The following is a 13169-nucleotide window of genomic DNA, read 5'->3' as shown; positions in this document are numbered from 1 at the left end:
GTGTTTTGGACCAGGGAAGATGGGTCTCTTGGAGGCATATTACATCCATTTGATTTGACCTAACAAAAAAAAACAAATTTTGCCTCTTCCTCCAGTCATTCAAACCCCCTATATTGATTGTGCAGATCTTAAGCATCTTTCAATTCTAGTTCATTTCCTGCTATTTTACAAATATACATCATAATTATCTCTAAATCATATAGATAAAGATTTCTCTGTTTAACTGACATACCAGGAATTTTTCTTTTTTTTTGCCCCCTCCTCCCTCCCCTCTAAAGCCCCCTCCCCTCTCGACCCCCCTTCCACTCCCCCCACATCCTCTACTCTACTGAGGCGCTCAGTCCCTTTTTTTTAGCCCCTAAATCCAATTCTGACCAATACTTCATGTTAAACATTTCTTATTTTTTAGTGGTTATAAATCCATATTCTTTAATAAGAGCTCAGATCAGGACCAATACTTATCTTGGATACATAAGAGGCTATTATGGGGGAGCTGGATCGTATTTGGTGACCAACAAGGAGAATAGAGGTGGGGGAGTCCCTTCTTAAAGACCTGTTTGAGCAGTGGGTCAGATGTGTGTACACGAGGTTTGGTGACCTTGTTAGGTTAGAGCGTTAGAGGGTATGGCATATGGGTTTGAAAGAGTGGGAGGAGCTGTTCAGTATGCAGGCATTTCAATTATGCCTTTGACATTTTGTTGGCACAACATTAATGCTTTCAGGGAATGTATGTTAGCCCCATAATATATGACATACCCTGTCTGAATTTAATTGGTGTACTGATTTAATCCTGTTATGGGGGTCACCTTATGTGATCCCATTGTCTGTTGTTTTGGGGCAGTAGTCTATTTTTATCTATCTAATAGACAGGCTAGCCTACTGAGGGTTCAGCATTATTTTAAACATTAGTTGGTATATCCCTCTTTTGTTCTCTCCCAGGATAAAATATAATATATTACCGTATTCCAGAGATATATGTACTTATGAAAATGAAGTACTACTAAAAACAAGACTATCCCACACTTTGAGGTCAGTATCTAATATTACGTATCCTATAGAGATTTATGGAGATTTCTGGCTTCTTAGGTCAATTTCTTATTGGTAAGGATTCTTATATGGTTATTTTGCAGGACATTTACCAGCACACCTGCCTACTACACCCTTGAGATGATGTTATCTGAATCCTAAAATGGTGATTATTGAAAATTATATGTGATAACAGCTAATACTGTTGGTAAGAACCAGTTAGTTCTTAGAGACAGAATTATTTAGCAAGTATTTGAATAATACTAGCCTTGCTAATAGTACGTTTCTCTATGCAGGACATACTGAGATATTTTCAACTGGTAATCCGGCTGGACTCCAGTGATGGATATGACATATGAATGCTTTTTTATCGGGATTTTTATATAAATTATTGATTTCGTGAGTGGAAGTGAATATGTTGAGGTCATTTAAAATTCTTTCTTTTCTTTTGCCCTGATTTAATCTGTACTCACTACTTTTATTCTTCCTAAAAAATCAATCTCTTCTGTGCACACTTGGTGTCTTCTTTTTGATGTTATGGTGCTGGCTGACTTTCTATCCGCGCACTGGCATAACAGTCTGTACCCCCTTATGAGCAATGTGAAATGCATAATTGAAGGAGTTTTTGTTAAATGTCGATGGATGACATTTTCAGCTTCAAAGTCACACCTTTGTGGGAATAGGTGTAGGTTCATGATGAGTCCAATGATACCTGAATCGGGATGGAATAAGTAGTTAGCTTACTAAAGTAATCATTTTTGTATAGATACAACAGTGTCCTTTTTGTGTATTTATAGATTCCCTGGTCAACAGAAGTTTGGAGCAGTTATCTGGATAGGTCCTGAGGAAGGTGGTCTTCACATCTTAACCCCACCGAAATGTGCATCGACCTTGCCTGGAACCAAGCATTGTATACTGTGGTTCCCAGTTGTGGCAGGAATTTTCCTAGCCACACGCTATACTCAACTGTTTACAGATATTGTATGTTTGTGGTTGGTGTGAAAGTGGTTGAATTTGAATGACAGTAGTATGGTTGTATGCATTTAATTCTAACCAGGGAGATTGTATGTTTTTTTCTTCAAAAGTATCTGTTTTGTAAATGTTATTTTATGTATCCAAGATAAGTATTGGTCGTGATCTGAACTCTTATTGATGAATATGGATATATAACCACTGAAAAATAAGAAATGTTTATGTATAATATGTTTTTCAAAAGAATCTTTTAAAAAAAGAAAAAATATAACTTTTGATAAATACAAATAATAACGAGATGATTATATGTGTCACTGTTGCATTCTGATGTATGTTTAAATGAGTATAAACAATGTTTAAATAAAAGGAATTACAGGCTATGAGGGAAATATTTAGTATTGTATATATTGTAACTCCCCTCTTTTCCCTGGCCTGAAGTAATATGAGAGGAGGTCCCTCTTTTTTTGCTATTGCATTCACGGTTTTTGATGAATTTAGGTGTAGCAGAGAATCTTTTTCTCTTTTGTACATAATTAGAAAAATTGGACCTGGTGTGAACTTATATGTGCTACTTTGGGTGTGTAACTTGTTTCTTGCATGAATACATGTATCTATTCCTCTCCTCCTCCTATTTTCCTCTTTTCAAATAATACATCTATAATTTGACTTTGATAACACTGGGGGTCTTCCTATAGAAGTAGCTATCTAGAAATCATAAGAAGAACGGTAAATACCCTTAGAAATATAGATGGCCTACAGACCTTTGGTTTCTCGGATGAGGAATTTTCTTTATTTATAGGTCAAGTTACGGGCAGTACTAGCTCTAATGCCATCCAACAGGTAGACAATAGTGAATGGCAAAACGTATTAAACCTTAAGAAAAAATTCTAACGCATAGAATCCCATGCCTTTTATATGCTAGAATACCTTAAGGTAGGAGTGAGTCCCACGGAACTAAGAGTACATAACGCACCGGCACTATTCATTGAAATTCCTAAGTTCCTGGAGTGGTGGTCGCTCATCGCGAACCGCTGCTCCAGGGACTGGATGTTGCTGATGATTGAAACTGCGAAAGAACTGTTATCAGTACTCAATCAGGAAATACTCACACTAAAAGACAAACTTAGGACATCTGATGCAGTGGAGGAGGCAAAAAATAAGTTAGAGAAAATTCAGGCTGACATGAAAGATTTTGACACCTATTTAACTAACAAGAAATCAGAGAAACTTAGGAAAGATATTAGGTAATTTACAGGGGAAAAGGCTTATCCTTATTCAAACCCCACATATTATCAAGATGGACATCAAGGGAACTATGCTCCTAACTATACTAACAACTATAGGAGACAGTTTACTAATTTCTCAGACAGAAAACCATCTGATTCCGATAATGATAACTTTCAAGATTTGGGAGGAGTCCAATATAGCTCCCGACCATACAGAGGTAGACAGACACAACAACCCTTTCATGGTCAGGGTTTTTTACTGAGAGGCCAATACAGGGAAAGGAATGTCAGGTGGCAAAAGGACAGAGGAGGCCAACATCAAATGAACCCACAACCTCAACAGATGTATGTGAAAACCCAGAATCAACAATATTGGTGGTAGAGTGCGACCACCCTACAGAAATGTGTAAATAGGGATACCCTACCAATTTACAACTTATCATCTAAGATGTTAAGTACTGAAGAAATCCCTGTGCTGAGTTGGGGGCTATCATTTGTACCCTGTACACGTTTGAATAAATTCAAACTTCATGAGGATTTGTTTGCCTTTTTCAGGAAGGTTAGACTGAAGAAATTACTTATGGAGAGACCAGTGGAACAGGATATCCTCAATCAGTCCCAATGTAAACAACCCTCTACTTTTACCCCCACACTTGATATGGTGGGTCCTGAAGTTCATATTTTTTAACAAAACGTACTCAAAGATATTGCACGTTTTACTAAAAACCCTAGTAAACCTTGGTTTAACCTATCTAAAATTGAAAATACGGATTTGGAAAAAAATTAAACTGGATCAGGACTTGGTAATTAAACCCTGTGATAAGGGTGGGGGGTTCACTTTTTTTAATAAAGTGGAATATGATGAAAAGATGCTGGAAATGTTAGCAGTAACGGAACACTGTAGACCAGCCCAACCCAGAGAACTTGTCCGATTAAATACTTCAATTCAGGATATGACACAAGCAGCATTAATGGAAGGTTACATCTGTGAAGAAGAGTTTAAATTCCTAAACAAAACATGTCCCATAACACCAGCCTATATGGGCTCCCTAAGACACATAAGAATGAGACCAACCCTCCCATGCGTCCTATCATATCGACCATTGGGTCGAACATGGAGCCACTATCTTCCTCAATGTCAAGCGTTACTGGCTGTAGCCTCACTTCTACAGAGATTCCCCAGCAACAGTCCGGATGGTTTTATATTGCAATGCCTTGAAATTGTCCTTTTAAACAATTTTTTCAAATTCAATGGGTCCCTGTATAAACAAATCAAGGGTACGAGCATGGCGGCTTCCTGTGCTCCATGTGTGAAAAATACATACATGGGGGAATGGGAACTAAGAAATATTTTTAATGAAACGGCTCCTTTTTTTGAAAATGCTTTTTTATGGAAACGGTTTATTGATGATATTTTTTGGTATGGAAAGGTGAGTTGGAACAATTGCAGGAATATATACTCTGGCTTAACGCTAGTGATAAAAAATTAAAGTTTACAGCAAACCATAACCGGAGTAATGTAAATTTCTGGACATCATGATTAATGGTACTAGTGGGAATCTGGAAGTTAGTCTCTACAGCAAACCCACAGCTAAAAATACGATATTGCAATTCGGAAGTTTTCATCCCAACTGACAGAAAGATTCTATCCCCTTTGGGGAATTTCTCCGTATTAGACAGAATTGTACTAACATGAATGACTTCCATCCTCATGGAGACGCACTCAAGAAAAGGCTCCTAAGCCGTGGTTATCCACATCGCTTAGTACGACAGGCTTTCAAGAGGGCGAAAAATTATGACAGGGAGGCATTATTGCAAGGCACTAAGCGTGAACTGGGCAACCAAATTACTTGTGTCATCAATCACTCAGCACTTAATTTTAAGATCAAAAATGTGATGAACAACAATTGGAGAATCCTGAATTCAGATGATAAAGATACTCAGCTTCTTCATTCGTTGGTAGATCACCGAAGTACCCGGTACCTCAGGGATCTGTTGGTTCATACAAGGAACACACCTAAAAACTCTGAAACCCAAAGGACCATCACCGGCCTCCCAGTGATACTGGGTAACCATAGATTTGGTTCCTGCCATGTCTGTGAGGCGGCCTTGGTGACAGACTCTCTTTGCTATAACAGCATTAATGTAAAATTAAGACATCTCACTAACTGTAGAAACAATAAGATAATCTACAAACTCTTCTGCCCGTGTGGACTGGCATATATGGGTGAGACGGGTCGCGAATTTTGGCTGAGATTCAGCGAACACAACTCCGCTATCAGGACCAAAAAAATCTCTGCACCACTGGTACAACACTTCATTGATAATCAACATTTAGAAACAGAACCTAAATGGTGTGTAATAGAGAAAATTCAAAGCAAAATGGGCCAACCAGTTGAGACTACACGCAAAAAAAGTGAGACCTTCTGGATCTTTCATTTTGATTGCATCCGAAAAGGGCTAAATGATGATATAGCCTGGTATGTCACCAAACCCCAATAAGTATGTGACTAATGCCTGGTATTGATAACCCTCTCATTAGATAACAAAAGGAAAATAGGACAAGTTGTTGTCCTTTACAAATAAGAGTTTATTTTTTACATCCAATTTGCAATTTCCTGTATTGGCGGTTCAGGCAATTTGTGGATTTTACTTTTCAGAATATACATGGAAATAGTATACCCATAGGTCATGAAAAAATAAAAAAAATGTTTATATCATAGGAATGTTTAGTTGAGTTTTTATCCCTCTAGATTAGCGTCATAGTCTTCTTTCTATGTCTATTGCAGTGTGAACTTATCAAAGATAAAGCTCTTTAAGCAGTATGAGGATAATATCCCTAGAGTTATTTACGGTAAGCTGACTGTTGATGATCCTCGTATTTCATTTGTGCACCTATTATGATTGTGTGGTTCTTTTCATGAAAAACGAGGCGCTGTTATATGCAGGCCCTATTGTCTTTAATATTTCACTTTAATTGTTGATATTGTCTAAATATATAGTATATTTCATTCCACAGGCAGCTTGTGTCTTTTTATCCATATAAACTATGACGAGCTTCTATTTTGCTGGATACGATCTATTGAGGATTCCAACATGGCACCTGACTACTCAGTGAGGATCACAGTCCTTTTTCTATACACTCTTCTAACTTAGATGGTTTCGCCGCTAATACAATTACATAATGCCGCGGGATCAGCTGCCTCTAGTTTTACCAGACTATTTATTAACCACCACGGAACGTGTTTCCCTTGTGTTGGGGGTCAAATCGAGCGGTTGACAGAGGGATTTCCGCAAATCGTAACGGAGGTAAGAGGCTATTATGGGGGAGCTGGATCGTATTTGGTGACCAACAAGGAGAATAGAGATGGGGGAGTCCCTTCTGAAAGACCCGTTTGAGCAGTGGGTCAGATGTGTGTACACGAGGTTTGGTGACCTTGTTAGGTTAGAGAGTTAGAGGATATGGCATATGGGTTTGAAAGAGTGGGGGGAGCTGTTTAGTATGCAGGCATTTCAATTGTGCCTTCGACATTTTGTTGGCACAACATTAATGCTGTCAGGGAATGTATGTTGGCCCATAATATATGACATACCCTGTCTGAATTTAATTGGTGTACTGATTTACTCTTGTTATGGGGGTCACCTTATGTGATCCCGTTGTCCATTGTTTTGGGGCAGAAGTCTCTTTTTATCTAACTAAGAGACAGGCTAGCCTATTGAGGGTTCAGCATTATTTTAAACATTAGTTGGTATATCCCTCTTACTTAAATATGCTATCTTGGTCTCCCTCAGGATAAAATATAATAAATAACCGTATTCCAGAGATATATGTACTGATGAAAATGAAGTATTACTAAAAACAAGACTATCCCACGCTTTGAGGTCATTACCTAATATTAGGTATCCTATAGAGATTTTTGGAGATTTCCGGCTTCTTTGGTCAGTTTCTTATTGGTAAGGATTCTTATATGGTTATTTCGCAGGACGTTTACCAGCATGCCTGCCTACTACTACAACCTTGAGATGATGTTATCCGAATCCTATAATGGTGATTATTGAAAATTATATGTGATAACAACTAATACTATTGGTAAGAACCAGTTAGTTCTTAGAGACAGAATTATTCAGCGAGTATTTCACTAATACTGGCCTTGCTAATAGTACGTTTCCCTATGCAGGACATACTGAGATATTTTCAACTGGTAATCCGGCCGGACTCCAGTGATGGATATGACATATGAATCCTTTTTCATCAGGATTTTTATATAATTTTTGATTTTGTAAGTGGAAGTGAATATGTTGAGGTCATTTAAAATTCTCTTTCTTTTCTTTTGCCCTGATTTAATCTGTACTCACTCCTTTTATTCTTCCTAAAAAATCAATTCCTTCTGCGAACATTTGGTGTCTTCTTTGTGATGTTATGGTGCTGGCTGACTTTCTATCCTCTCACTGGGATAACAGTCTGTACCCCCTTACGAGCAATGTAAAATGCATATTTGAAGGAGTTTTTATTAAATGTTGATGTATGAAATTTTCAGCTTCAAGCTTCACACCTTTGTGGCAATAGGTGTAGGTTCATGGTGGGTCCAATGATACCTGAATCGGGATAGAATTAAGTAGTTAGCTCACTAAAGTAATCATTTTTGTATAGATACAAGAGTGTCCTTTTTGTGTATTTATAGATTCCCTGGTCAATGAAAGTGTGGAGCAGTTATCTGAATAGGTCCTGAGGAAGGTGGTCTTCATATCTTAACTCCACCGAAACGTGCGTCGACCTTGCGTGGAACTCTGCATTGTATACTGTGGTTCCCAGTTGTGGCAGGAATTTTCCTAGCCACACGCTATACTCAACTGTGTACAGATATTGTATGTTTGTGGTTGGTGCGGAAGTGGTTGAATTTGAATGACTGTAGTATGATTGTATTCATTTAATTCTCACCAGGCAGATTGTAAGTTTTTTTCTTCAAAATTATCTTTTTTTTAAATGTTATTTTATGTATCCAAGATAACTATTGGTCCTGATCTGAACTCTTATTGATGAATATGGATGTATAACCACTGAAAAATAAGAATTGTTTATGTATAATATGTCTTTGAAAAGAATCTTTTGGGAGGCAAGATGGCGTCCGAGCTGGACATTTGAGCAAACTGCTTGACCTCGTGGGTCGTTAGGCTGCTCGAGTTTGGAGCGGGGCTTAGAGGGCTATCTGAACGCTGCTACCATTTCACGATACCCGTTGTGAGCTGGGTTGATGAAATTTGTGCCTTACCGGAGTAAATGTGGTGGCTGTTACGGAAAGCGGCAGTGAGCGGAGCAGGACTGCGGACACAGCGGCACTATCGGTGGGCGGCGCTTTGGAGGGAGCTAACGCGGGTCACCTGGACAGGAGCTCACGGCGCGGTCGCTGGGAGCCGTGAGGAGACCGGTGTGGACGCAAGTGCCGTGAAGGGAGCACAGGAAGGAGCAATGGCTCCTAAAGGTCGAAGAGGTCGCGGAGAGGGGAGTGTTCTCCCTGAAGCTCAGTCTGGACAAGAATTTTCAAATGTGGCGAAAGCTGCTGCAGCTGAACGTATTGATACACGCAGCAAAGATGTAGAAAAGACTGCCAGAGGGGCGATACGAGGCAAAGAATCTGTGGAAGTAAATGCCGGTAAGCAATTTTTCTCTATGAAGCACAAGGAGAAACAGGGTCTTTTAAGTCTTGATCGGACCGGTGAGACTGTAGCTGAAACGACTGCGGAAATGACTCCAACATTGCACGGGGGATTGTTGTTGGGCAGTCAAGTGACATTGGAGTGCCGGTAGTAGACGGAGCACAGGGAATAGAGACAGAGACAGTGATTGAATTGGACAGTGGCTTGGAGAGTATTAACGATTTAGTTACTGGTCAGAGTAATGCTGAAACAATAAATGCCACAATCTTACATGAGAGCAGACCGGAGAAGCTCCTAGATTCTGAATTAAATGATGATCTGTCTATCCAGACTACTCAGACTCCGTCTAATACAGAGGGCTCTCTGATAGAAGGGGGTCCACACGGAGGGGTCCCACATGCTTTATTGATCCCCAATGCTACAGAAACTGACTCTGCTGATTTTTTCTCTTTTTTGGAGCAATCTATGTCTTCTACTGAGGACGTGGCACAACAATATGCTACGTCTATGAGCATGGAGAATGGCAGCATTCATAGTAGTTTTGAATTAGAAGGCCCAGACTCACCTACTGTCCGGAGACTTGAATTAAATCAGAGTGGAGCAACAAAACCCGGGGAAACAGAACAGGACGCAGATATTTTAGGAGCTAGATCAGGGCTGGAGGACGCGCCAGAAGAGATTTCATTAGAATCGATTTATAAGACAATGATGCAGCATAGGCAGTTTGAGAGTGTAAAACTTGTGTAAAAAACTCCAGAACTCAGTAAGGCGTCTTACTTAATCACACTCAGAGATTGTTGAGAGAGCTAATGAAGCAGAGGCACGTATATCCACGCTTGAGGATGAACTGGCCCAACAGAAGAAAGTTATTGAATTACAAACTGCTCATAAGGAAGACATTAACTGGAAACTGATTGATTTAGAAAATCAGTCACGCAGAAATAATTTAAGATTTTTGCATATTCCGGAGGGCAAGGAGGGGTCTGATCCTAGAGGGTTCATAATTTAACTGTTAAAAAAAGCTTTCTCAGAATCTACCAGGTGGGATTGGGACAGGGAGGTAGAGCGGGCTCATCGGTTTCCTTTTAATCTCAGTTAATCTCAGACCTAATCAACGGGACCAGAAACCTAGAGCTATATTGGTAGCATTTTTTAATAGCTTTTTGGCCCGGGAGGAGATATTTGGTGAAGCACGGCCGGATAAGAAGAGAAAAGGGCTTGGCTGTGACTTTTTTGTTCGTCCTGATCTTTGTAAGCAGTCAGTTGACTTACGATGGCAGTTTCGACAGACTATACCAGATTTCCAAGCTAAGGGTGCACAGGCGTTTTTGCTGTTTCCAGATAAAATGAAAATTATATTCAAGGAGCGCACCCACTTTTTCATGACTGCCTTAGCTGCTAAGGAATTTCTGGCTAAAATGTAATTAGTATAGATCCTTAAATCTTTTGGTTACTTGTTATTTGTTTATGTTTGGGTGCTCTTTTGTTTATGCTCTGCTTCTCCTTGAGGAGCAATGGAATTTTTTTTGTGTTTCTTTAATTTTTGAAGTATAATGCCCATGGGGGAAAGCAGGAGGCTGGGGGTAGGCTCGCATCTAAAGGACCATAAGTCCTAAAGCCTCTTTTCAGGGTTGGGGGGTAGTAGTTGGGCAGGGGGGGGGCACACGGGGGGTAGGTATAGGAAGGGTAGGGGGTGGGGGGAAGTACGAGGAGGGTGTGGAAAAAAGGGGGAAAATGGTTCACAGCAACTTGTGCAAAAAATGTTTCCTAATTACTATTTTCAGTTTGAAGTGGGACTCATCTGATCTACTTTCTGAATTTAGTAAAAAGATGATTTCAGAAGAAGTTCCTCCATATTTATGTCTGCCTTTTTTCATTTTTCATTTTTTTGACCATAAGTAAAAAATGACAACAAAAGGGTTACGGATTTGTTCCTTAAATGTCTCTGGTTTGAACAATGTAACAAAGCGACAGAAGGTAGCAGCCGAGCTTAGGTATATATCACCACATATACTCTGTATACAGGAAACTCATATTCCATGATCGAAGCGAGAGGTGCTAAAAGAACTTGGATTTTCCTTAGTGGTCGCTACGGGGCAATCTAGCATGATAAGGGGCACTGCCATTCTTTGTAAAGGAAACTATGTTAAAACTGGGCGGAAATTATTGGACAAGAAAGGACGATGGGCAATAGCAGAATGTAGCTTTGAGGGAAAGGCGCTGATGTTATGCGCGATCTATGGAGCTAATTTAGACGATCCTGAACCTATAATCGAGGTAAATTTGGAGCTGGAAACTTGGCCCCAGCCGGTGGTAGTCTGTGCGGATATGAATATCAATCTAACTAATAGGGTATTACAGGAGGGTATGGCCTCATATAGTGGACGCAAGCCGAAAGTATATAAAGCACTGTATAATTTGGTCCAGGATCATGGGCTGTTTGATGTGTGGGCTAATTTGAGGCCACAAGATAGTGGGTTTACGTTCTACTCTTACCCTCACAAGAGACTAGTTAGATTGGATTATTTTTTTACCCCAGCTTCATTACTGGCTGGTGCAACAGTAAGTGTCCATCCCAGAATTACGTCAGATCACGCACCAATTGTATTAGAGATACAGTGGGGTCTTAGGAAATCAAAATCTGCATATTTTACATTTGATAGGAAGTTGGGATTAAATAATGACTTTGAAGCGCAAAAGGGAAAGTGGATCTAGTTCTTTTTCCAGGAAAATAAGGGGATCGCTTGTCCAGGTATTGTCTGGGATACTTTTAAAGCTTGTTTTCGTGGCGAATGTATGAGTTTCATGTTCAGGCAGCAGAAGAAAGCTAAACAAGAGTTAGGGATATTATACCAGCGCCTAGTACAGGCTGAAACTGTATTAACGATTGGTGTAGTTACTGGATTGAATGATTTAGGCAATCTTGAGGATCAAGTAGCCAAATGTCGAGCTAAAGTGGTGGGTTATTGGAGTACAGAAAATGCAAGGAAGTACATGACTTCAAAGATGGAAAAACATGAGTATTCTGAAACTATTGGTAAAAAGTTGGCAGTCCAGCTTCGGATGAAGGAGTCAGCTAGAAACATCGCTGCAATGAAGGATGATATGGGGGTGTCCCACTCTGACCCTTATGAAATTCTTTGGATCTTTCAGCAGTTTTATACTGAATTGTATACAGGGACTGACTGTGATGGGCTGGATTGGCTGGAGATGTTTGAAGGGGGCTTAAAAAAGTTGGACTTTATGGTGGCTCAGAGCTTGGAGGCTCCGATAACTGAGGTGGAATTGGAAAGGGCTGTAAAAAGCTTACATGTTGGCAAAGCAGCTGGCCCTGATAGAATACCCAGTGAGGTTTATAGACAATTTTATAAAATTATTAAAGATGAGTTATTACTGGTTATTCAGAAGGCCCAGCAGGGAGATCCTCACAGATCTTGGACAGAAGCTACTATAGGCGTTTTTTGTAAGAAAGGGAAACAACCAGATTTAGTAGGATCCTACAGACCAATACCATTACTAAATGCAGACAACAAAATTTACTCGAAAATATTAGCTAATCGACTTTCTGAGTGTATTGCCCCTTTAGTCTCACAACAACAGCATGGTTTTATTCCAAAGAGATGGACGGTAGAACATGTCAACAAGGTTATTACACTATTTGACAATGCTGCAGTGAAAAAAACATGATTTAGTGCTTATTTTACTAGACGCAGAAAAAGCGTTCGACCGGGTGCAATGGGGCTATATGTGGAAGCTAATGCAGAAAATGGGGTTTGGGTCAAAATACATTGTGGCCATTCAGTCTTTATATCCAACACCTACGGCTAAGATTTCTGCTATGGGCTTACTCTCTGACTCTGTGAATATTACACGTGGCACACCCCAGGGATGCCCGTGCTCCCCCCTTTTGTTTGCTTTATACATTAACCCTTTTTTAGAACAATTGATTGACAATATTCTTATTCCACCTTATCTAGTGTCTGAGTATTATTTTTCTGTGTTCGCTTATGCGGATGACATCGCGGTGACAACTACAAACCCAGGCACCGCCATCAAAGAAACTGAGAGGTTGGCAAAGGAGTTTGGGCGCGTAGCAGGATATAAATTAAACGTGCTAAAAACACAGATCTTGTGTTCGGAGTCTGTAGTACTGCAAGATAGTAGAGTAGTGAAGGAGGCCACATATTTAGGCATTAAATTGCGGGCTAATATGATAGAATTAGTCGAGGCTAACTGGATGATACTGATGACCAAAATTAGGAATTCCTTGGATAGGTGGGAACGACTATA

Source organism: Lissotriton vulgaris, chromosome 4_1 (assembly GCF_964263255.1).
Source record: "Lissotriton vulgaris chromosome 4_1, aLisVul1.2, whole genome shotgun sequence".
Classification (NCBI taxonomy): Eukaryota; Metazoa; Chordata; class Amphibia; order Caudata; family Salamandridae; genus Lissotriton; species Lissotriton vulgaris.
The sequence above is the reverse complement of the archived record's forward strand: the minus strand, read 5'-3'. Positions refer to the sequence as shown.